Source organism: Calidris pugnax, unplaced genomic scaffold (genome assembly GCF_001431845.1).
Source record: "Calidris pugnax isolate Ruff unplaced genomic scaffold, ASM143184v1 scaffold53, whole genome shotgun sequence".
In the NCBI taxonomy this organism is placed as follows: Eukaryota; Metazoa; Chordata; class Aves; order Charadriiformes; family Scolopacidae; genus Calidris; species Calidris pugnax.
In genome coordinates this window covers 1,884,312-1,909,821 of record NW_015090792.1, presented here as the reverse complement: position 1 = coordinate 1,909,821, position 25,510 = coordinate 1,884,312, and the positions used below count along the sequence as shown (strand labels likewise).

General features: G+C 50.3%; 1 pseudogene; it reads left to right on the top strand.

The window, feature by feature from the left end:
* Window positions 1-338: 338 nt before the first annotated feature.
* On the top strand, window positions 339-4,427 carry LOC106902829 (annotated as a pseudogene).
* The last annotated feature ends 21,083 nt before the right edge of the window (window positions 4,428-25,510 follow it).

Sequence of the window (25,510 nt, the reverse complement as noted above, 5' to 3'; positions counted from 1 at the left end):
ACAGATGCCATCTTCTCTTCTCCCCCAAACTGCAATTCCAGCATCAGCAGTCCAAGGCAGCATCTGAACATGGGCTGTGGATTCATTCCAGGTCCAGAAAGGGGGAGCAGGTTACCCTTTACCCCCAGTGTAACACTACCTGTCCTCCAGGCCAGCAGTGTCCAGAGGAGCCTGCTGAAAAGCATGTGGGTCACAGAGCTGAAAACAAGAACAGGGCTCTGTGTCTCCAGTGCACCCACAAGCCCATCAGTCAAGCTAACAGGCTAAGCGGTGTTTCTCCAGTATCTCACATCTTTCCCTATGTTGCCCCAGGCTCCAACACCTCACCACAACACAGAATGACAGAGCACGAGGACTTTGCAAGCTTGGCTGCATACTGGAACTCCTCCAACAGTTGCCAGTTCAGCCCTGCCAGTGACATTGTCCCTGTGGTCTTCTCCCTCACCTTCCTCCTGGGCACAGTGGGCAATAGCCTGGTGCTGGCAGTGCTGCTGTGCAATGGGCAAATGGGCCACAACACTACCAACCTCTTCATCCTCAACCTCAGCCTGGCTGACTTCTTCATTGTCTTCTCGTGCCTTTCCAGGCCACCATCTACTCCCTTGAGGGCTGTGTCTTTGGCTCCTTCATCTGCAAGGTTGTCCACTTCTTCATCTGCCTCACCATGTATGCTAGCAGCTTTACTCTGGCTGCTGTCTCTGTGGACCAGTAAACAGTCTAAAGACGCCCTTGGGCTGGGGAAGGAGGGCAGTCTGAGATGCTGGACCGAGTGAGGGCATGGGAAGATCGTGATCCACCATCATTAGGCAGATGGTTCAAACTCCAGTGGTATCGATCCATGCCAAAGGCAGTTGGGCAACCAGTTGTGTCTCCCTTGCCCTAACAACCCTCAAGCAGCACTTCCAGATCTGTCCGGTGCAACACCAGTGCTGCTCCTTTCTACACTTTCTACAGGAAAGACCTGCCTTCTGGTTAGAGCCCTTGAGACCCAAGCCCAGCTCCTTGCCGTGCCACAGACTCCCACTGAGAGTCACCCAGCTCTGTATTGGAGATGCTCCTCAGAGGGTGATAGCTACCCCCAAGCCCCCACTTCAGAAAAGCATCATGTGCAGGCAGCAAGGTAAATGGAGGGCACCACAAGAGAAGCCACCTGAGAGATCCTAGTCCTGCAGTAGACTCATCTCTCATTCACCAGGGGCTACAGCCCAGCAAAAAACCTGTCATCTAGCAATTCCTGTTCCCCCACCACCCCTAGCCCTCCTGCACCCTGTGCAGAAAGGCACCTGCACCATGAGCCAAGTCCCTTCTTGGGAGGTCACCCAGGATACTCTGGCCCCAATCAGTGCCACCTACATTGTTCCCAAGAGCTGTGTAAGGCGACTGTGTCAGCTGCCCCATTTCTAACTTAGCCCACACTTACGGTCCAGGACGAGGAAGAGGTCCCAGTGGGGTAAGCTCCAGCCTTGACTGCCACAGAGAACACATCCTGGCCTGTCTTGCTCCTTGTGCTTGCCTCCAAGGTACCAAGACAAGACAGGGCCAAACAGCCTGCTGCAATAAGAATGTTGACAGCACTGCAGGCAGAAGGAAACTTCAGTATCAGGGACTATCTGGATGGGTTAAAGCCCAGCAAAAAGTGTGGTTGGGCTACTCTTCCAGGCCCCTTCCACTTCACCCTGCTCCCAGGTGCCACCTGCAGAAACAGGCACCTGGACACAAAAAGTGATCTGACACTTCAGCAATTCACCCACCTGGAGATGCCAGCATCCCCTGGTTGGGTCAAGGCGGGTCACGCAGAATTCCTGGCAAAAATATCGCAATCATCTGGGATTCCAGTGGTTCCAGAGTTTGGCTGCTCTCATGAGGAAGACCTTAAATTTCTCATGGTCTAAGCCTCTTGCTTCCCTGCATCTACATTACATGAGTGGTGTGACTCTACAGCTGGCTCAGAACCAGGGACTGTGTCTTAAAAAAAAAGGACATTTTGGCAAGGTGCTAGTGCCTGTGTTCGCTCCCTTTCTGGTGGCACCTGTGTGCTGTACTGCAGTGCTCTGCCCAAGAGGCGGCTGCGTTTCAGCATGACATGAAGTGATTCTCGTAAAGCTGCCTTTGGCTTTCAGGATGACAGAACCAGCCAGCAACAAGGGTTTTGTCACACATGTGACCCTTCACACCAGCTGTGTGTCTTATCTAGCTGCTCTGTTGGCCTTAGAGTGCATCAAATGAGCATCCTTTTGTGGACACTGGCAGGCTGAAGCTGAAGCAGTTGCCCTCCTGCCTGTGTTGACAGCTTCTCTCCATCCCCTACCCACAAGCACCAAGCCACCTTCTCTCCTTGCTGACATCTACATTTTTGCCCAATGGTGTTCGTGCCTTGACGTGAGGGAGCAGAGCTGGCCATACACCATGTCTGGTTACTGTTGCTGAAGGGAGCAGGTCAACCATTCACTGCCTGCTTTGGGCTGGAAATATGCCCTCAGTTGGCAGGAGCCTGATTGGTGCCCATCGTCAAGTGAAGCTTCCCCAGGTCTCGAATCCTCAGTTCAGACCTCTTTCTGCTGGATGAAGTCTGCCAAGCAGTGGATATCTACATGGTCTCCACAGCACCATCTCTCTCGCCCTAGCTCATGGACATAACCTGCCCCCCCTCCAGGGACATTCCCCATCATGTATGGAAGTGTGAGCCAGCCTAAGCCTGTGGGAAGACAAGCATCTTTGCTAGAAAGAGAAAAGTTGCTTTACTCAGGACAATAACTCAAAGAGGGTGTGAAATAACATGTAAGGCCACTGCTTAGGAAACCTTCAGGAGAGTGAAGGAAACTCTCTTGTCCCTGCAGTTTAGGTGGCCAGGCAGAACTTGGCTGAAGTCTCAGTGCTGGTTGCTTTGCTCTCCCCTTCCGGTACCTGACCATCCACTATCCCCTGCGTTCCCAGGAGCTGCAGATCCCCCACGATGCAATGGCTGCCATGGCTCTGATCTGGGGTCTCTCTGTGGTCTTTGAGGACTTTGTAGAGTAGGGTAGATGGTTGGACTCGATGATCCCAAGGGTCTCTTCCAACCTAGACGATTCTATGATTCTATGATTCTACTATGACCTGATGGAGTTGGGGTCCAGCTACATCTGCATGCCTAGCTGGGAGGAATGGAGACGCAAGGTCATGGATACCAGCACATTTGCCTTTGGCTATGTCATCCCAGTGCTGGTCATCAGCGTCTCCTACACCAGAACCATCAGGTACCTGTGGACAGCAGTGGACCCACTGGAGGACATATCAGAGTCCAAGAAGGCCAAGTGGAAGGTAACCAAGGTGATCATCATTGTAACCATCCTTTTCTGCCTTTTATGGTTGCCCTACCACGTAGTCATCCTCCAATACTTCTATGGAGACTTCCCCTTCAACCAGGCCACCTATGTCTTCCACCTGCGTCTTCCACCTGCTTTCCCACTGCATGGCCTATGCCAACTCCTGCCTCAACCCCATCGTCTATGCCCTGGTCTCCAAGCACTTCCACAAGGGCTTCAAAAAGGTTTTCAGTTGTCTCCTGAGGAAAAAGCACCACAACAAGGTGCATGTGGTGCACGCTGCCCACATTCTGCCTGGATTTGAGGCACATCATCTGCCAGCTTGGCTGTGTCACCAGCTTCAGGCCACCCTTTCCCACTGGGTGAGAGAAGTTGTTCCTGATCCACCTGGACTCCAAGGACGAAAGCTCCAGCTCTTCTGTTGGCTCTCATCATTCCAACTCCTCTGCTCCATGGCTCCACTGTTCTGCACACACTGGTTATTTGTCAAAGAGTCCCTTCTGCCTCCCAGTGCCTCACCTGGCCAGACTGACGGCAACAGCAGGAATGGCAAGGGAGACAGCTAGTGCGGGTAGTGCCAGGCAAGCAAAGGGGGCATGGAAAGCAGCTGGCACAGCCCATGGATAGTTGCAGTGATGGCTTTGGTGCTGGCTGGGCTGCTCCCCATGACTGGGTCATTCCATGGGATGTGGGGCAGGCTGTGGGCCTGTGCATGTGTGGGATGTTACTGCTGTACATACTAAAGAAATGTCTTTCTAACCTGGAGCACTTTCCTCCTCCAGGCAATAGTAGGGCCTGTGGTGGTCATCTGGAGTGAGGATGGGCTACCCCATACCTCAACAAGGGCCTTTTTCCTAAATGGTGTAAACCACAGTGCACCATGAAGACCAGAACTAAGCAAAGTCTGCAGAGCCAAACCCTGTCTGGTGTCCCCACTCTTTCTCCACAGCTGTATATACTGACAAGGTTGCCAGGTCCCTGTGCAGGTTACTGCACAGCTGATATTTTTCTCCCAAGATAAATGACCAGTTAAGTCCACAGTTAGGAGTCTACTGTCAGTGCATAAAGCAGCTTTACCTGACCACCAAGCTTCAGAGGTCCCTTGGACCAGCAAGGAGCTAGTGGGCAGAGGCAGGGTTAACCAGTTAGTTCAGTTACGGTTCCTGCTGCCTGCATGGCATAGTCTTTGTGCAGGGGATCAAGAAGGCTACTCTCCATGGTGGAGCAAATGCTCTTCAAGGCATGCTGAATCTCCTTGCAGGATCTAAGGATGCACTTGACCCCCTGAAGCTTAAGGAGGGAAAACTCTTGTGTCCCTTACCAGGGCTGATTAGATGCATGTGGGTGCCTTAATGCCATTGCTAGATTGCTGGAGATCATCTCAAGTTGGAAGGCACCCATAAGGATCATCAAGTCCAACTCCCTGCTTCTTGCAGGCCTACCTAAAACTAAACCATATGTCTAAGAGTGTGTCCAGATGTTCCTTGAACTCTGACAGGCTTGGTGCCATGACCACTTGCTGGGGGAGCCTGTTGCAGTGATCAACCACCCTCTCAGTGAAGAACCTTTTACTAAAGTTCAAGCTGAACTTCCCCTGACACATCTTCATTTCCATGCCCTCGTGTCCTATCCCTGGTCACCAGAAGATATTTTTAAAAGCCCTTTTGCTTTCCTTCACAGTGCTGGCTTGCTTGAACTCTAGTCAAGCTGTGGCCACACAAATTTTCTCCCTACCGTGGCAAACAGAATCTGTGTAGACCTCTCGTGTCACCTGTCCTTGCTTCTAATGTCCATACATTTTCCTGGACAAGGGGATTGAGTGCACCCTCAGTCAGTTTGCAAATGACACCAAGTTGGGCAGGACTGTTGACCTGCTGGAGGGTAGAAAGGCTTTGCAGAGGGATCTGGACAGGCTGGATGGATGGGCCAAGGCCAATGGGATGAGGTTCAACAAGGCCAAGTGCCAGGTCCTGCCCTTGGGTCCCACCAACAGGGCCCCTGCAGCACTCCAGGCTGGGGCCAGAGTGGCTGGAGCTGCCTGGCAGAAAAGGACCTGGGGGTGGTTGTCGCCTGTCGGCTGAACAGGAGCCAGCAGTGTGCCCAGGTGGCCAAGAAGGCAAACAGCATCCTGGCTTGGATCAGGAATAGTGTGTCCAGCAGGACTGGGTCACTGATCATCCCCCCTGTACTGGTGAGGCCCCACCTCAAATACTGTGGTCAGTTTTGGTTCCCTCACGACAGGAAAGACATTGAAGGGCTGGAGCGGGTCCAGAGAAGGGCAATGGAGGTGGTGAGGGGTCTGGAGAGTAAGTCTTATAAGGAGTGGCTGAGGGAGCTGGGGGTGTTCAGCCTGGAGAAAAGGGGGCTGTGGGGAGACTTTCTCTCTCTCTCCAACTCCCTGAAAGGAGGGTGTAGCCAGTTGGGGGCTGGTCTCTTCTCCCAAGTAACAAGCTATAGGACAAGATGAAACAGCCTCAACATTTAGGATGTATATTAGGAGAAATGTTTACACTGAAAGGGTTATCAAGCGTTGGAACAGGCTGCCCAGGGAAGCGGTTGAGTCACCATCCCTGGAGGTATTTAAAAGTCAAGTAAACATGTTGCTGAGGAACATGGTTTAATGGTGGTTTTGGCAGAGTTGGGTTAACGGTTGGACTTGATTATCTTGAAGGTACCCTCAACCTAGAAGATTCTACAGTTCTATTCTATGATTCTATACAAGAAACAAAGGTTTTTCTGCTAGGTTTTGGGTTTAGGAGGGAGGAAATCACCTACCTTCTGCACAACAAACTAAATCCAGTTTTCTTTTGGTGGGTACAAATCCACAGTTACTTTAGATAGAACTCTTCCATCCAAATCACATTTGAAACTCCTCTCCTTGTTTGAACACACCAAGAACTCTTCTTCTGCTGAATTTTCAGTCAGTTTGGGGTGACTCTTGAGAGCATTTCTGTGTTTAAAAAGAATTAGATACTATTTCATTAAGTGTCTTCTCCTTCTTGCTGCCGTCTCTTTCTGAAATACTCTCTTTTGATCTTTGCAAACAAATGTGGATTTCTATTTTGAGAAGAAAAGGTTTTCCTCTGAGCAGATGCAGTTTCCTCTGAGCAGATGCAGACACAGGTTAACTGATTGATTGCATTGTAAGAAGTGGCCTGCTTTCTTTCCAGTCAGGGTTGATATGCCAGCCCCCAGGTCCACCCATCCCCACGTTGTCTTCTCCCATCAACTCCCAGGTAACTTCCAGCACTAGCTTGACAGCAAAGTGATTGAAATTGCCATTAGCAGTTTGAACTCGGTGTGTGCTCCTCAGGGTCGATGCAAATAACAGGCTTAGGTGAATGAGATCTGGGGACACAACGTTATCCTTTGGGGATAGAGTGATGGAGTGAACCCTTCAGGAGAATAAGTCTAGATGAACTCCTTGTAAAATCTGTGGTCACTTTCCTCCAGAGAGCAAGAAGTATAAAATGCTGCTATCACTCAGCACTTGTCTTTCCTGTACTGTTGCATGTGCCTGGAGCTCACCAGCAGGGCTAGTGAGCAATGACAGATGCATCCCAGTTTGATAAGTTCTTATCTGGTGGCTCCTGCACAGAATGTTTTTTTTTGGTTCCCCAGGAGAAGAGTTCTGGTGAGAAAGCTCTAGCAGTAACCACAGTTCTGCTAAGGACTATGGCTATCAACCTGATCCAAGCAGAGGAAAATCAAACCTGGTTCCTTAATGAAGATGAAGCAGAGAAGGTGTTTCCTGATGGGATGGAGCAGTTGGAGGCTGTGTAGTTAGCTGCAGAAGTGTGGTTAGCTGCAGAACTTCACTAGCACTAACGAAGGATGGGATGCAGAGGGACTGCACTGGAGTTGTCTCCTGGAAAACTCATATATATTCATGACCTCAGGGAAATCCTTGGTGATCAGCCAAGGAGAGCTTGCCTGCTGTGCATGAGTTACGCTGATCTCAAAGCAGGCACCACAAGGTAGCCACAAAATGTCTACCAGGAGCCCAAAGAGCCCCCATCTCCTGCCAAGAACTTCTACAGTCAATCAGACTGGAAGAAGCAGCTGCTCAAAATGAATAGGGAGATCCTGTTTCACTAGCAAGGACTCAGAGGGACTGAAGAACTAGCCTCATGCAGCATCTGGCTCCCCTTCTCCTGAGCCCAAGGTTTCCTCCGCCTGGTTTGCTCCTGAACCAAGTCTGGTTGTGTTGATGCACCTGGCATGGTAAGACTGGCAGAGGTGGGAGTTGTAAACCTTGGAGTGGCTACTGTTTTTCTGTTGTTTTATGAGTATTGACTAAGTATTTCTGGGCTGGGGGAGCTCTCTGTTGCTAATTACAACTGCCCTGCAGAGACACCAGAGGATTCCTTTTCTGGCAGGAACCAAACCAACAAGTAGTCTATGGCACTCAGCACTGGGTGAATTTACTACAGCAGCTAAGAGCAAATCCTGAGAGTCCTGTATCAGTTTCAAACAGGCTGGAAATTGCTCTTCAGCTTGTTAAGTCCAACTCTTTTGTGTATGAAGGAGAGGCCTCAAAGGCTGCCCTGATGGTGGAGGAGTGGGGAAGGATAGGAGAGTAATGTGTTCATCACAGAGGACAGTAGAAAGTAAGACCTTGTACCAGGGGCAGGGGTTTCAGCATGCATATCTGAGAAGCTTCCTTGAGAATCAGGATGGGGACTTGCGAGAAGCACCCGTGAGAGGGCACTCCGTTGCTGGAGTGCCCTTTCCTGCATCCACGCTTGCTGGGCAAGCTGCTGCCCTCGATACTCTGCTCTGCCAGACAGACTCTTGCTGCCTGGTTCTGGTTAGAGCGAAGGGTCTTTGGGACAGGGACCACTTCTGCTCTAGGTTCTTACAGCATTGTGTGGTGAGGGAACATAACTGGGATTTCCAAGCTGTCCTGCTGTGGAGCTGATAGTAATGTTGGACAAGTGGCAGGGCTTTGCCACTGGGACTGGGAAGGTGTGTAGAGAATGTAGCAGGCTGGTTTTGAGACCCAGACATGTTTTCCTCCATACAGGTCCCAGTCCTAGACCTGTAAGGAAGGTATGCATTACCCTGGTGTAAACATGGTATGGCCATGTGAGTCCATGGAGCATGACTAAGCTGAAAGTGCAGTACACTATTTAGTGCATCTGAATCATGACAAATCATATGAGGAACGGCTGAGGGAGCTAGGACTGTTTAGTATGAGGAAGAGGAGGCTAAGGGGAGACCTCATCACTCTCTACAACTACTTGAAAGGACACTGTAGAGAGGTTGGTGCTGGTCTCTTCTCACAGGTAATTAACGACAGAACGAGAGGGAACGCCCTCCAGCTCCAACAGGGTAGGGTTAGACTTGACGTGGGGAAGGAATTTTTCACGGAAAGAGTGGTCGGGCATTGGAACAGGCTGCCCAGGGAGGGGGTTGAGTCACCATCCCTGGATGTGTTTAAGGGCCGTTTAGATGCAGTACTGAGGGATATGGTGTAGGGGAGGACTTTGTAGAGTAGGGTAGATGGTTGGACTCAATGATCCCAAGGGGCTCTTCCAACCTGAACGATTCTATGATTCTATGATAGTTCAATAAATTGAACGTGACCAGACTAATGGTGCCACATTATTTCCCACCTCCCCATCCCCCACCCTTTCACTCAACAGACAGCAGACTTGGTTTCCCAGATCCCTTGGTCACACACAGCCCTCTCAGGAAGCTCTGGAGATGACAAGAAAGAGCTGCCCCAGGTCCCTTGGGTGCATGACTGGCAAGGTTCTGCTTCTGGCTAATGGGAATCATACAAGCCATTATGCCCAAATGCAAAGATTTTCATCAGATGTGAAAATCCATGGGCATTCTGTAGGTATCACCTATAGCTCCTGTTACAAAGGCTCAGTGCTGGGCTGACAGGTGACTTTGTACCTACTGAGTGGATGCCATTTGTCTGTTCTTGCTGTACCTGCTCTCCCTGGAGAAAACCAGCTGCTTCATCTCTGTGCTGGGGTAGGGACACTCAAACTGTGGCCAGGGCCCAGCAGAGATGCAGAGGAGCAGCAGGTGAACTCACTGTTATCAGAATTGGTGCCATAGCTGTGCAATCATCTATTTCACACAGCACTCCCAAATTCAATCCCAGTGTACGGAGTGATTGCAGTAAGGCGAGCTCCTTAACGACCAGGCTTGATTACCAGTAAGCAGGCACTTACCTGTTGACTCAGCAATTAGAACCAAATCAGACATTGACCCAGAAAGTCATACCCCAGAAAGGGGATATTTCCTTCCTCGGGGCATCCCATGCGAAGATCTAAACCCTGCCAACCCCTGTGGCCCAAAGTACCTCTCTCCAGAGTACAGTCACCTGCATGACTGAGGTCCCCATTCTGAGCCCAGGCATATGGACTGCCAGCCAACCCGACATGGGGCTGTGTCGGGCTGTGTCTGGGTGCCGACTGTGGGGCAAGCCCCACATGGGGCTGTGGATCCCAGGGGTCTGGGTGCCAGCAACAACAGAAACTTGTCCTAAGCGTGGCAGGGGATGACTAACAAACCTCAGGTTGGAGCAGCCAGCAAGTAAAACAGGCAGAGCTGTGAAAGGGGTGTTGCAAACATTGAGCTCTAAAATCAAGATTATAAATCAGGACTTGAGGGTGCCAGCAAAGCACCTCATCTGTGCTAGCCTGTCTGTGGCTGAGTGTATCTGTGATTGCTTGTGCTCGGTCCTGTACAGATTCTTTCAACAATGAAGTTATTTTCTATTTGTTTTCTGGTCATTCAGTGAGGTATTTTTAAGGAAGGAAAGATACATAGGGGCTAGGGGAGGTGGAGGGACTTTTTTGTCAGCAAAAAGGTTTTTCTCCTAGAATAAAATCCCTCCTCAAAGTGCCTCTGTGCCAGAGCCAGGGGGGTGTCATGGTTTGGCCTCAGATGGCAACAAAGAACCACGTGGCAGCTGCTCACGCAGACCGGAAGCCCCACCGCCACCACGGTGAGGGGAAAGTTGAAAGAAAAAGGCAAAACTCATGGGTTGAGACAAAGGCAATTTAAAAGAACAGCAAATGGAACAAGGAACATCAACAACAATAACACTGAGAGAGGACTATAGAACCACGATTACGATACCGCCATTTGCCCACCGCACCTGGGACGCCCCCGACTGCCCTGCTCCCCCGGGGGTGACTTCCTCCTCCCCTCCCCTCCCCCTCGACTTCCTGTCCCTCCCCCTTCCCCGGCAGCTCTGGCTACACCTGGCCATGGCTCGTATGGGACGGAATACCTGTGCCCCTGCTAGAGCCTGGAGAGAATTAATCCCATCCCTGGCAGACCCAGGACATGGGGTCAGAAGATGAGCAATCGTAAATGACAGAGAAACAGGCTCTTAGCTCTGCAAAGCTTGCTCAGCCTCCACCACCTCCACCCAGGCCTCCCCAGCCAAGTACAGCTTTCACTCCCTGCGATGCCGTCGTCAGCTCCCTCTTTGCCTGCACATCTGTCTCTGGTTCGAAGGATCTAACCAAATCAGCAGGTCCCAGATTTGACTCTGCTGCCAGGCAGCACTTCCAGGTCTGGCCTGAGCACCTCACTGCCAGGAGAGACCACCACCTTTCAGTGGGTTTTGGATCATGCTTTTTCCTCGTGTTTGGGTCTCCTGTACCATTCTCACCTTAGCAGAGGGAGAGTTATCTTTCCATTGCACAAGTAGTCTATGAGAGGATTAATCTCCCAAAGAACCAAGTTTGTTCACAATCCCAGCTCAGTTCCCAACAGAAAAGGACATGCAAAAAGGTGACCATATTAACGTCGGATCTGTACAAAACTACACTTCAATGGTTTCCTTCACTCTTCTGTCATAGACTGAAGAACTGCACCATCAAAACCAGGTCTCAGCACAACACCCTCAGGACAAGCTATGCCTTTGAGGTGGGGAGAAGACCCAGAGGTGCAAAAGAGGTTGTGACAGAAGAGCTGAGACTTAAGACTACATGCTTAAAACCCTATTTTAGCTGTTCAAAAGCATCACTCTGCTCCCTGACACACAACTTGTACTGCCTCAGAGGCCTTTGGTCACTCTGACAACTTCAGAACACTATTTGAGGGCTGATGTTGACAGATAAATGCATATGAAAGTCAGACCTCCTGATGCTCCTTAGAGAGGCCAAGGTCTCCCTGGGGAAGACCTATGAGCTGAAAGCAGCACCTACCCTTGTGTAACCCCCAGCCCCACAGAACCATCTCAGCTCAGGGACTTGAGACTTTCCTCAGAACAGCTCAGCTGCTGCATTTACCACAGGTTAAATGTACTTTTTTACATCTTTCCTCTTGATAGGAAGACTCCTCTTAGCTCCTATAAGTGCTGAATCAGGCCTGTTTAATGTCTTCAGGCAGACAGACCCAGTGGACCAGCCGCTTGACCAGGCTTAAGTAGCAGCATCCCATTGACTTGCTTAGGACAAGTTAGTGACATGGGACAGAGCTGCTCCCTTCCAGTGACCCAAACACTCCTTGGGATGGAACCTCTACCTTCACACCATGCATCAATGCCAACAAGCACCAGCTTGCCCACAAGCCACTCTGACGCAGCTCACCCCATTTGCTCTACAGGGCCTGTTGCTAGTCAAGTCCTCTGAGAAAAAGCATCCCCATTAGCTCAGGATGCTCTGCTGCCCCAGAGCTCCTTTGGGATCACAGCTATCTTCTTCCAGAAGGCAGCATCTGTCACTCAGCCCCACAGGCCTTTGCAAACATCTCTCCAAGTGAAGCAGAGTTAAGGCAGAAAGGCTTACTCCAAGAAGGGTACAGGATTTTCAGGACTGTAGGTACCCACAGTATAAGTCCTTCCAGGTTCCCCCTATCCAGCAACTGCAGGAATCTCTCAGGCAATAGCAAACCACACTTTGGACTCTTCTGTGGAGGGGGAAAAACAAAACACATCCTAAAACAGTGCAGCCCTAGGACTGTTAAGACAAAGTCACAGGCCAAATCTACCTCCACACTTCTTCTGCAAGTTCTTGAGCCCTGCTCCCAGATGGGCTTGTAAAAGCTTGCTGGAGGGCTGCTCTGCATTCAGAGGTTACATCACATTTCCACAATATCCAATCATCACTCAAAAGGTTTAAGGCTTACCTGTAGCAATGCAAAGCACTCCTTGACCATCCCCAGACTGGGACTCTACCCTAGACAGGGACCACTCAGCACAGGGAGCCTCCCAGGAAGGGCTGTGCACTCCCTGTCTCTCCTCAGGAGACCTCTTAGCAGTGCAGTGGAAACAAAGCTCCCCAACCAGGAAGGAAAAGGAAACCAGGGGTTTAGTTCAAGATTGCACAGCTTCACCTTGTATTTTACTGGCCATGTTGCAGAACAGAAACACTGTGCTTCCTGAATGTCCTCATCTGGTGCCAAAGAGGACATGCATGTCCTTTGAGACCCTCCACCAGCACATGCCATGATCCTTCCTGCAGTGCTCCATAGCAACACTACCTCACCACCACTCAGGTACAGAGTTCTCAGCTGCCTTTCCTAGTTTTTCCACCACTAGGCTTTCCATATATCCATATATATAGGGAGCAAGCAGATGGGCATGGACCTGAGAGAAGCAGGGGTATCCAGCTCTGATCCTGAGCACAGCAGCCCTCCAAACAGGCACTGTCAGAGAGAGCCCTTATCACTGGCTGGCTCTGGAGCAAGTAGGGAACAGCCCTTGCTGCTGGGTTCTGCTCCAGCAGAAGTCAGCATGTTTGTCCAAAGAGGGAGCATCAGGCAGGTGCAGAGCGCAACCAGGTCCAGCCCCAAAGGAAATGGGTTTGTGAAATAACTGCAGCAACAGGTAATGGCAGAGAGCAAGCAAACCATCACACGGGGCTCCTGCAAGCAAGTGTGAAATGACACTGTTCAGCAACCAGTCATCCTCTAGTCCCAGCAACACAAGCCCTAAAACCACTCAGGAGCAGCAGTGTCCTGTCCTAGCAATCATTTATCCTGGGCAAGGACTGACGGGGGATTGCAGCTCTCCAGCATCTCATTCCAGCTGGCCTGGGAGGGACTCTCCTGGGAGAAATGGATTTTCCAAGATACTTTTTCCTCTGATTATTTTAAAGCAGAGAGAACAGAAGACATTTGAGCAGTATTTAACACATGCAGCTGCAACTCCCCCTGTCTTGCCAGCACCTGGAACAGCCACTTCCAGAGTACTAGACAGTAAAGAAATCTTACTGCACTCAGAGAGGTCTGAGCCTCTTAACTGAATTTCACTGAATTTTTAGAGTTGGAAGGGACCATCGAGATTATCTAGTCCAACTCCCCTGCTGAAGCAGGATTGCCTAGAGCTAGAGCATGTTACTCAGGACGGCATCCAGGCAGGTCTTGAAAATCTCCAAAGAAGGGGACTCCACACCCTCCCTGGGCAGCCTGTTCCAGGGCTCTGTCACCCTCACTGTGAAGTAGTTTTTTCTCATATTTGAGTGGAACCTCTTATGTTCCAACTTATGCCCGTTACCCCTCATCCTCTCACTGGCAACTGCTGAAAAGAGTCTGGCTCCCTCCTCCTTCAAACCACCCTTTAGGTACTTATAGGCATTGATAAGGTCTCCCCTCAGCCTTCTCTTCTCCAGACTAAAGAGTCCCAGCTCTCTCAGCCTCTCCTCATAAGGGAGATGCTCCAATCCTTGAATCATCTTCATTGCCCTTCGCTGGACTCTTTCCAGTAGCTCCTTGTCCCTCTTGAACTGGGGAGCCCAGAACTGGATGCAGTACTCCAGTTGTGGCCTCACCAGTGCAGAGTAGAGGGGGAGAATGACTTCCCTCGACCTACTAGCCACGATCTTCCCTATGCAGCCCAGAATTCCATTGGCCTTCCTGGCCACAAGAGCACACTGCTTGCTCATGTCATTTTGCTGTCTACCAGGACCCCCAGATCTTTCTCTTCAGAACTTGTCTCCAGCAGATCCATGCCTAACCTGTATTGGTGCCTGACATTCTTCTTCCCCAGGTGCAGGACCCTACACTTTTCCCTGTTGAACCTCATGAGGTTCTTCCTTGCCCAGCCCTCCAGCCTGTCCAAGTCTCGCTCCAGCTTGAACCTGCTCCATTAATCATTACCCTTTGGGTCCTGTCGCACAGCCAGTTCTCAATCCACATCACTGTCCTCTCATCCAGCCCACATTTCCTTAGTTTCCCAATGAGGATGTCATGGGAGACAGTGTCAAAAGCCTTGCTGAAGTCAAGGTAGATGACATCTGCTGCCCTCCCATCATCCAACCAACTAGTTATAGCATCATAGAAAGCTATCAGATGGGTCAAACATGATTTACCCTTGGTAAACCCATGTTGCCCACTTCCAATAACCCCCCACTCTTCAACTTGTTTGGAGATGACGTCTAGAATCAGTCTCTCCATTACTTTTCCAGGGATGGAGGTGAGACTAACTGGTCTGTAGTTTCCAGGATCCTCCTTCTTGCCCTTTTTGAAGACTGGAGTGATGTTGGCCTTCCTCCAGTCCTCAGGCACCTCTCCTGTTCTCCATGACTTTTCAAAGATGATAGAGAGTGGCCCAGGGATAACATCTGCCAACTCTCTCAGCACTCGCGGGTCTGAGAGACCCGCATGCATCAGGGCCCATGGACTTATGAATGTCCAGTTTTGGCTCCCGAACCTGGTCCTCTTCTACTGGAGAAAAAACTTCCTCTCTCCATACCCTCCCTGTTGCCTCCATGGCCAGAGATTCATGAGGGGCAGCCTTAGCAGTGAAGACTGAAGAAAAGAAGGCATTCAGCAGCTCTGCCTTCTCTGTGTCTTCCACCACTAGGATGCCCATCTCATTCATCAGTGGGCCCACATTTTCCCTCATCTTCCTTTTACTGTTTACATACCGAAAAAAACCCTTTTTGTTATTCTTAACTGTAGTGGCCAAGATGAGCTCAGCTTGAGCCTTGGCCCTTCTAATTTTCCCCCTGCATATCTTCACTGCTGCCTGGTATTTCTCCTTGCCTGCCAGGCCCCTTTTCCAAAGGTCATAAACCTTCTTTTTATTCTTGAGCTCCACCCAAAGCTCTTTATTTAGCCAGGCTGGTCTTCTTCCCTTCCTGCTTGTTTTTTGGGACTTGGGTATGGCTCTTTCCTGCACTTTGAGGAGTGCCTCCTTGAAGTACGACCAGCCTTCCTAGGCACCTTTGCCCTTCAGGACTGTCTCCCAAGGGACACTTTCAACCATGCTCCTGAGGAGGCCAAAGTCTGCCCTTCAGAAGTCCAAGGTGGCAGTTCTGCTGGCCCCCTGCCTTGCTTCAGCAAGAATTGAGAACTTTATCATTTCATGATCACTCTGTCCAAGGCAACCTCCAACGTCTACATCCCCCACAAGACCTTCTGAGCTAACTATCAGCAGGTCCAGTAGGGCACATTCTCTAGTCGGTTCCCTCACCAGCTGTGTTAGGAAGTTGTCTTCCATGCACTCCAAGAATCTCCAGGATTGTTGCCTCTCTGCTGTGTTATATTTCCAGCAGATATCTGGGAAGTTTAAGTCCCCCATGAGTACAAGGGAGAGTGATCGTGAGGCCTCTGCTGGCTGCTTATAGAATATTTCATCAGTCTTTATATTCTGGTTTGGGGGTCTATAACAAACTCCCACCACGACATCTGCCTTATTGGTCTTCCCCTTGATTCTTATCCATAGACACTGCCATCATGCATATTGCCAAGTTCTAGGCATACAATACTGTTCTTAACATAAAGGGCCACCCCACCACGTCTCTTTCCTTGCCTGTTCCTTCTGAAAAGTTGGTAGCCATCAATCACAGCACTCCAGTTGTGTGAGTCCTCTCACCACGTTTCTGTGATGGCAACTAGATCATAGTTTTCTTGCTGTATGATGGCCTCCAGCTCCTCCTGTTTGTTGCCCACGCTGTGTGCATTCATGTAGATGCACTTCAGCTGGGCTAATCATCCCACTATATTTCTGGGAGGACAAGCATTAATTCCTACCTGTCCATGTGCAGACATTACTGCAGTTACCATCTTATTATTACTCCTCATGTCTTCACTGCTACATGTGTCTTTCCCACATCAACTGCTGCAACAGGCTTGCAAGGCCTTACTTGCACCTTTACTAACTAGCACTGGCTCACTACTCCTGGGCACTTTAGTAGCCCTGGTTCCAACCTGGTCCCCCTTCAAATCTAGTTTAAAGCTCTCTCAATGAGCCCTGCTAATTCTTGCCCTAGTATCCTCTTTCCCCTTTGGGTTAGGTTTCCCCTACCTGCTGCCAGCATCCCTGGTGACTTGTAGATCAGCCCATGATTAAAGAATCCAAAGTCCTGCCTTTTACACCAGTCTTTTAGCCATGAGTTGATCTGTTGATTCTTCCTAATTATCCCTTCATCCATCCCTGTGACTGGTGGGATGGAAGAGAACAGCACTTGTGCTCCTGATCCCTTGACCAGTCGTCCCAACTCTCTGAAGTCCCTTTTCATTGCCTTTAGGCTTCTGGTAGCTACCTCATCATTACCCACTTGAAATATCAGTAGTGGGTAATAATCTGAGGGCTGAACCAGGGAGTGAATTTTCCTCCGAATGTCCTTAATCCTGGCCCCAGGGAGGCAGGTAACTTCCCTGCGGGATGGGCCTGGTCTACATATTGGGCCCTCTGTTCCACTCAGAAGGGAGTCACCTATTACCATCACCTTTCTTTTTTTTCTTAGTTGATGAGGTCCTGAGGCATGGGGGTGGGTGACTAGTCCTGGGTGACTCACTGAGTAGGTCATCCTCTCCATTCTCATTTACCTCATCCCCAAAATCCAGAACTCTGAGCCTATTATGCAAATTCACTCAGAAGGGAGTCACCTATTACCATCACCTTTCTTTTTTTTCTTAGTTGATGAGGTCCTGAGGCATGGGGGTGGGTGACTAGTCCTGGGTGACTCACTGAGTAGGTCATCCTCTCCATTCTCATTTACCTCATCCCCAAAATCCAGAACTCTGAGCCTATTATGCAAATTCAACTGGGAAGGTGAGGGAGGCTGTTGGGGGTTCTGCTTGCCTCTCCAAGGAAGGACCAGCCTCCATTCCCCCCTTTCTGTTAAGTCCCCTCTCTCTGCCTGGTGACGGGGTGGGAGGGGATCATCTACTTTTAATGGAGCCTCTTCTTGCTGCCTTTGCCTCAGGGTACGGCTCCACCAGTCTATTTCACTTTCACATTCTCTAATGCTTCTTAACCTTTCCACCTCTTCTCTCAGTTCCACCACCTGCCTGAGCAGGTCGTTTATCTGCTCACACCGCACGCAATGGGTGTCTCTGGGTCCCTGCGGTACCACAGCCAGGCTCAGGCATTCAGTGCAGCCAGGGCCCTGCACGGCCGCGTCTTTGTGTGGGAGCTCGGTCTGCGTTCCCAGGTTCTTATGAGGAATGGATTTCTATAGCCACAATGAAGAGCACTGTGGTCCAAATTTCAAAATTAGTTCTACAACTTTTATTGCAAAACAACATGAAGTAGCAGTAAAAGCAGAAAACATTGCCAAGAAAGGGGAAAATAAATTGCAGCAGGTCCTGCAGGTGGTGCTTTCTGACCCTGCAAGAGAAGGGACATGGTGGTACAGGGGCCAGCTAGCTCGAGGCAGATCTTCACCCTGGTCCCTCCAGCCTGGCCAGCAGTGTTATGCTGCTGAGAATCCCAACCCACACCAGAAAAAGCCCCTCCTTGGGAGGTGCTTTAGGACACTTCAAAAGCAGGAGCCAGGGCCAAGAGAAGATCTCTGCCCAGGTATTGCACCCACAATACAGTGGGGACCACATAAATGGAACTCGTATCAGCAGCACAGCAGAAAGCAAAAGTGACTGAGTTTGATGGAAGCAGGTGGGGAATGCTGCGGAGAGGTGCCCCTGGCCTCCACAAGCCTTTGGGGTAGCTGGGCTGCTCCCACTGATGGCGGTGCCTCCAGCCAGGCCTCTGGCAACACCAGCCCAGGTGGAAAAGCACGACTTCCTCAAGCACTGGCCACTGCCTGGCTGCTCCCTCTCAGCCTTCCCCAGTCTGCTAGACCTGGCTGGTCCCCAGGCCAGGCCCATCCCTGCAAGTGTGGTGGGACATGGGGCCTGGAGCTGCTGGCAAAGGGTGTGGAGCTCGCTGCTGGGCTGATGTTTGAAACCAGGGTCTGCAGCCCCAGCTCCAGCAGCACAGGGCTGTAGCAGAAAGGATTCAACAGCAGGATTTTCTTGGGCTTGAAATGCTTTCCTCCAGAGGAACGAAGAAAAGGTGGCATGGTCTATGCAGAGCTCTCCCCGCACCATGAACCCGGGCTCCTTTATTTCCTCTTGGGACACTACTAATGGCAATCTGTCCCCACATTGCTGGACACATCAGCCTGGTCCCTGCTGCCCCAGGCTGGAGGACCACATAGTGTCACCCGCTACCTCGAGGGCCACAGGCTGCCGAAAGCAAGTCCCATCCTGCTGGCTGCTTTTGGCCTGTGCCCAGCTCCCTCTGTGCTGCCTTCCCACCAACTGTTCTAATAAAGGCACTTAGACTCTGCAAGAACATTTCTGCATCCACAGGGCAGGCTGGGGCCAAGGTTTTGAGCCAGGCAGGTGCAAGCAGCTCCCAGTGAGGGCTGCAGCAGGAACAGTGTGTGCAAGGCCTCCTAAGCCTCCACGCTGGGCTAATTCCTTGCAGGATGTCGTCTCCCGGCTCTTCATCTTCCTTGTTGCCCCCTGCAATTTAGAAGACGTGAGCCCTGCCTAGCTCAGAGCTCCCAGAGCTGGTGCCCAGATGCCTGGAAAGGGCTACCTGCAACTGGGCCAGGAGTAGGGACAGGACTTCCACTCCACAGTAGGTGGGTCCTAGAGGCCCTGTCCCTCTTGCCCTGACCACCTCATGAAATCTTTGCCAGTGCTGGTGGAGGACAGCTGGAGAGAGGCTTGTTTGCTGATGGGCCAGGGATAAGGTGAGCTCTGCAGTCCCCTTTCTCCTCTGGCGCCTGGGGACCTGCCCTGGCAGGCACACACCCAGCAATCCAGGTAGAGGGGTTATCCACCACTGCTGCAGCCTCTGAAAGTCTCCTCTTTAAGGCCATGTGCCTGGTCAATACTCACAAGGATCTGAAAGATCATTTTAAGTCATCAGGTATTTGCTGCCCCTCGACACATACACACAGACATTTTTACACAGGGAGTGTGAGCTACAATCCCTTTATGTAGAAGTGAATTCAGCAAGAAAAGGGGAAAGCAAATAGGATGCAACCACACAAAGGGAAACTGAGTCAGGCCAGTGGTGAGAGATCCTTGCAAGACCTACACAGGAGGGCTAGGCTGTTTCTCAGCCTGTGAGACAAAAGCCAGGCATGATCGCACTGTTCACCTCTGAACTAGACAGAATATCTCAAAAGTTGGAAGGGACCCATAAGGATCATTGAGTCCAACTCCCTGCTCCTCACCAGTTTAAAAAATTATCATCATTCAGAAAAAAATAGGCTCATTCTGCAATATGCTAGTTAAATGATTTGTCTCAAGCTGATATTACTGTTCATGTTTAACTGTTGTTAATAACAACAGTTATGTGGAAAAAAAAATTTTCAATATTCCATGTCTTTCAGTCAGTTTTGTTGCTCTTTCCTTTCACTCAGAGGAGACAATGAAAGCAGTGTGCCTTATGGGTCAATCACTTTCTGCTTTCGGATTCCCTTTCACTAACGTGATACCTTTTGCTTCTTTGTGAGGAAAATGTGGGTCTGCCATGCCTCAGCCCTTGCAATCCCACAGTCTGGGCAGAGGAAAGCAAGGCAGAAGTGTCCAGAGGCCAGGTAAAGCAGGGGGAGCCTGAAGCCACACTGACAGGGAGCCCAGGCACCACCAGGGGAGTGCTGGGCTGGACAGGTTTTCTTCCACAGCAGCTCCTCCGGAGCCCATGGGGATGGCCACTGTGTGCTTGGGGATGGGCAGCACAATGGTCGGCAGTGGGGCATGCTGCCTGCGGCCCCAACTGTGACTGACTCTCCAGGGCTACAACCCCACAGCCCCCAGGCATGGCCCCATGCTTTCCCATTCCTCCCCACACCGTGCTGTGAGACACTGCAGGAGAGCTGAATAATTGAAGTCACATCCCATAACTTTAGTGAAGTTACAAACACAAACATTTGAGTGATTACTTGTATCTACAGTAATGTTATCTACGAATATAGTATTACAAAGAGTTCTCATACGAACACATCCTTCTCAAATATATACAAGTACAGTTTCATGATTTTCATCGAGATGTATTTCAAAACGACAAACACTTTGTTCAGTGTCAAGAAAAATGTCTTGGGAGCTCTTTGATCACAGGTTAGAAGCAGCATTGTTGAGATTTGGAGTATTAACACAAACACAGCATTTCCATTTGCCATCCTGCAGGGTGCTGTAAGAGAAAACAGAGGCTTGTTTCGGTGGGAAGACTCCAAACAGGTTACCCTGCTAAAAAAATAGGAAAAATCTATTGTGCACTGATTCTATGTTTTGCACCACTGCTGTTAGTAGCTTCCCAGGCACATGGACCACGAGGTTTAGTTAAGGTCATAGGCACAGTACCTATGGCTGGTAAATTGACCATCACAGGCTGTCCTTGCTGTAAAATTGTCGGATATTCTCTTTCTTCAGTGGATGGGGCACTGAGCTCAGTTTTTACAAAGAATGCTCAGCTTACAGAGCTTCCAGTGGGCCCATATTGATTATTTAATTGCTGGACTATTTTGGAAAGTCTCCTATCCCATTGAGCCTCATGTGGTTTGAGATTCTTTTTCAATAAGACTGTGACTGACTACTCCTGCTGGCCACGCTATTCCTGATAAAAGCCAGGAGGCTGTTGACCTTGTTGGCCACCCGGGCGCATGTTAAGCCAGCTGTCCCCCAACCCTCCCAGGTCTTTTTCTGCCAGGCAGCTCCAGCCACTCTGCCCCCAGCCTGGAGCGCTGCAGGGGGTTGGTGTGACCCAAGGGCAGAACCCAGCACTTGGCCTTGTTGAACCTCATCCCATTGGCCTCGGCCCATCCATCCAGCCTGTCCAGGGCCTTCTGTAGAGCCTTCCTACCCCCAAGCAGATCAACACTCCCACCTAGTTTGGTGTCATCTGCAAACTTACTGAGGGTGCACTCAGGGGGATCTGTGGGGAACAAAGGAACGTCATCTTCTGACTCGCTATCATCAGGATCACACCAAATGTCTCCATCCCAGTCTTCTGGGGATACTATCAGTTTTCTAATCTGTACAATGTCAGGGGGGTGGGGAGCCTGTATAAGCATCATTTTGACCTTTTCTCCCAATTTTTGCCTTTTTCCTTTTCCTCCTGCAGTTGTTTTTGCAGCTGTTCAACTTTAAAAGACAGCAGTAACTCAGTTGCCTTCTTGCTCTCTATTTCCTTCACTCGGTCCTGCTCTCTCCTTTTTCTATTCTCCCTGTCTTGATGCGCAGCTTCTAAACAAGTGCTTAGCATCCTGCAGATAATTCCGTTATCTTTTCCATCCTCTGTGCAGCCCCTAATTTCTTTTAAGTGCTTTTCAACAATTTCCTAATTGTGCCAATTATCACAAGCCCCTTCCTCTGAGAATTTGGGGCTTGGGTTCACTCCATGCCTCTGTAAATAATCAGTGGTAATGCCTCCCATCCTGCCGATTACACCAGGTGTCAGAGGTGGCATGATTAACTTCACTCATAAGAGAGAAGTAGCAAAATATTTATTAAGGTGAAACAGTGATTTAAAAAAATTAGTAGTAAAGGTGACAGTATTTTACAAGATTCAATGGGAAGGTACGCTTGGTTATTTACCGCAGAGAGGACAAGGTCAGACACACTGTCAAGGAGACCCTCCCATTGAGTCACGAGGTTCAGAAAGGACCTCCTTGGTTTCTAAACTCCTTCCCAGAGGGGAGTCACCAGGGGGTGAGGCTGGATCCAGCCCTGGTCCCAGGCTTGGTCAGCGGTTTATGGCTAAAGGATTATATATGCACAATCAATCCTTTCTATCACTTAGCTAAGATTTCAGAGTTAGCACGCGATTAGTCACTTACCATGGATCTGTTGCAGCAAGGAATTGCTCAACCTCAAGGAGTAGAGCCTTAAGCGAGTGTCCCCACTCAAGGGGAGACCCTGGCGTGCAGGAGAGCTCCGAGGGCTCTGGGGCTGCCCACTATTTCTAGAGTGAGATGACTGACCTAGAGCCATATTCCCATGGGAACCAGGTATCTCGGTCCCCACTCCCAGACTCCAGCTGCGTTGCCGGCCATCCCCCGAAGTCCAGGTGTGACCCATCACAGATCCTACTGATGGTTATGGCCTGAGCAGGAGCTGAGGAGGAGAAAAAAGGGGGCGGGGGAAACCAGGGAGAGCACACCACCACAGGTGTGTTGTGTGTTGTAGCGTGTTGAGGCATGCTGGGGCATATTTTGTGTTGAGGTGTGCTGGGGCATGTTGTGGCATGTAATGGCGTGTTGTCCGTTGTGGCGTGACATGTTGCATGTTGTGGAGTGTGGAGGCCTGTTGCTTATTGAGGCATGTTGCATGTTAAGGTGTGTTACATGTTGAGGCATGTTGCGGCATGTTGCATGTTGTGCCGCGTTGAGGTGTGCTGTGGCATGTTGAGGCATGCTGTGTGTTAAGGCATGTTGCGTGTTCAGGCATGTTGCATGTTGCAACGTGTTGTGGCATGCTGAGGCATGTTAACGCATGTTGCATGTTGAGGCTTGTTGTGTGTTGTGGAGTGTTTGCGTGTTGTGGCGTGTTTAGAAGTGCTGTGTGTTGTGTTGTAGCATGTTGAGACATGTTGCATGTTGAGGTGCATTGCGTGTTGAGCCATGTTGCATATTACAGTGTTATATTGTGTGTTTGGGCGTGTTGAGGCGTGGTGCATTTTCAAGCATGTTATGGCGTTATGAGGTGTGTTTTGTGATGAGGCATGTTGTGTGATAAGTCATGTTGAGGCACGTTGAGGCATGTTGTGGCATGTTGCGTGTTGTGGCATGTTGTGGTATGTTAAGTGTTGATGCGTGTGTCACGTTGATGTGTTGATGCATATTGCATGCTGAGGCATTTTGAGGCGTGTTGCGTGTTGGTACATGTTAGGGTGTTATGAGGTGTGTTGCGTGTGGAGGCATGTTGCATCTTCCTTCCTTCCTTCCTTCCTTCCTTCCTTCCTTCCTTCCTTCCTTCCTTCCTTCCTTCCTTCCTTCCCCCCACCCCTGGAGGCCACGTTCGGTTGGTTGGTAACCTGGGGCAGGGGTGGGCAGCAGGACAGAATGAGCAACTGACTGCGAGGGGCAGGGCAGGGTAGAGACTTGGCAGCCGGGGTTAGAGACAACTGCTTGTGCTGCCGGGATTGCCCTCTCCTGCCCAGGCATGGAGCCAGCAGGAGCTCTGCTCCTAAAGTCTCCTATTGTCCTTCCCCAGGAGTGGCAAAACCTGCAGGCCGAAGGTGGGAGGACGGGGGAAGGGAGATAACTGGGCCTGTCAGGATTAAACCTAAGGGAAGCATGCCAGGGATGGAAGGATGCTGCATTAGTGAGGACTCTCACTCTGTCGTTTCCTTTGAGAAAAGGGATAGACGTTTAGATATTTCTGCTTGTGAACAAGGGGAAAACCCTGTCCCAGAAGGGGAAAAGGGTACTAGGCCAGGAGTTAACAAAGCTCACAGACAGAGATTTAAACTAGAAGTTAAGGGGGAAGGGGATAAAACCAGGCCCACTGGTAACGAGCCTGAGGGTAAAGGGCTAAGGATGGGGGTGAAATCAGTAGCCCAGGTCAAGTGCATCTACGCTAACGCAGATAGCATGGGCAACAAACAGGAGGAGCTAGAAGCCGTTGTGCGGCAGGACAGCTATGACATAGTTGCCATCACGGAAATGTGGTGGGATGACGGTCACAACTGGAATGCTGCGATGAGTGGCTATAAGCTCTTCAGAAGGAATAGGCAAGGAAGGAGGGGGGGTGTGGCTCTGTACATTAGGGAGTGTCTTGACTATATAGAACTAGACTCCAGGCTAGGAGGTTCCTTGAGTATATGGAAGATAACTTCCTGACACAACTGGTAGGTGAGCCTACCAGGGGAGGGGCCTCGCTAGACCTACTGTTTACAAAGAGGGGCTAGTGGGAGATGTGGAGGTCGGAGGCCGTCTTGGGCTTAGCAATCATGAAATGGTTATGTTTTCAATTCTTAGTGATGTAAGGAAGGGGGTTAGCAAAACCTCCACCTTGGACTTCCAGAGGGCGGACTTTAGGCTGTTCAGAACCCTGGTTGGGGCTTGGGAGATAGTCCTGCAGGGCAAAGGGGTCCAGGAAAGCTGGATGCTCTTCAAGAAGGAAATCCTAGAGGCCCAGGAGCAGGCTGTCCTCATGAGGTGCAAAATTAAAGGGCAGGGAAAATGGCCAGCCTGGATGAACAAAGAGGTCTTGGTGGGACTTAAGGAAAAAAGGAAGGTTTACCACCTTTGGATGAGAGGACAGGCAACTCAGGAGGAGTACAGAGATCTTGTTAGGTTATACAGAGAAAAAATTAGGAAGGCAAAAGCCCAGCTGGAACTCAACCTGGCCATTAATATAAGGGACAACAAAAAAAGTTTCTACAAATACGTCAACAAAAAGAGAGTCAAGGAGAATGTCCATCCCTTACTGGATGAGGGGGGAAACATTGCGACCAAGGACGAGGAGAAGGCTGAGATATTTAATGCCTTCTTTGCCTCTGTCTTTAATTGTCAGACCAGCTACCCCCAGGGTATTCAGCCTCCTGGGCTGGAAGATAAGGATGGTGAGCAGAACAAATCCCCTGTAATCCAGGAGGAAGTAGTCAATGATTTGCTTATACACCTGGACACGCGTAAGTCTATGGGGCCGGATGGGATTCACCCAAGGGTACTCTGGGAGCTGGCGGGAGAGCTCACCAAGCCTCTCACCATTATCTATCAACAATCCTGGTCAACAGGAGAGGTACCAGATGAATGGAGCGTGGCCAATGTGATGCCCATCTACAAGAAGGGCGGGAAGGAGGATCTGGGAAACTATAGGCCTGTCAGCCTGACCTCGGTACCTGGAAAGATCATGGAGAGGATCATCTTGGAAGAGCTCTCACAGCAAGCGCAGGGCAGGCAAGGGATCAGGGCCACCCAGCATGGGTTTATGCAAGGGAGGTCCTGCTTAACCAACTTTATCTCTTTCTATGACCATGTGACCCACTTTCTCGATGAGGGGAAGGCTGGGGTGGAGGGTGGTGGATGGAGGTGTTG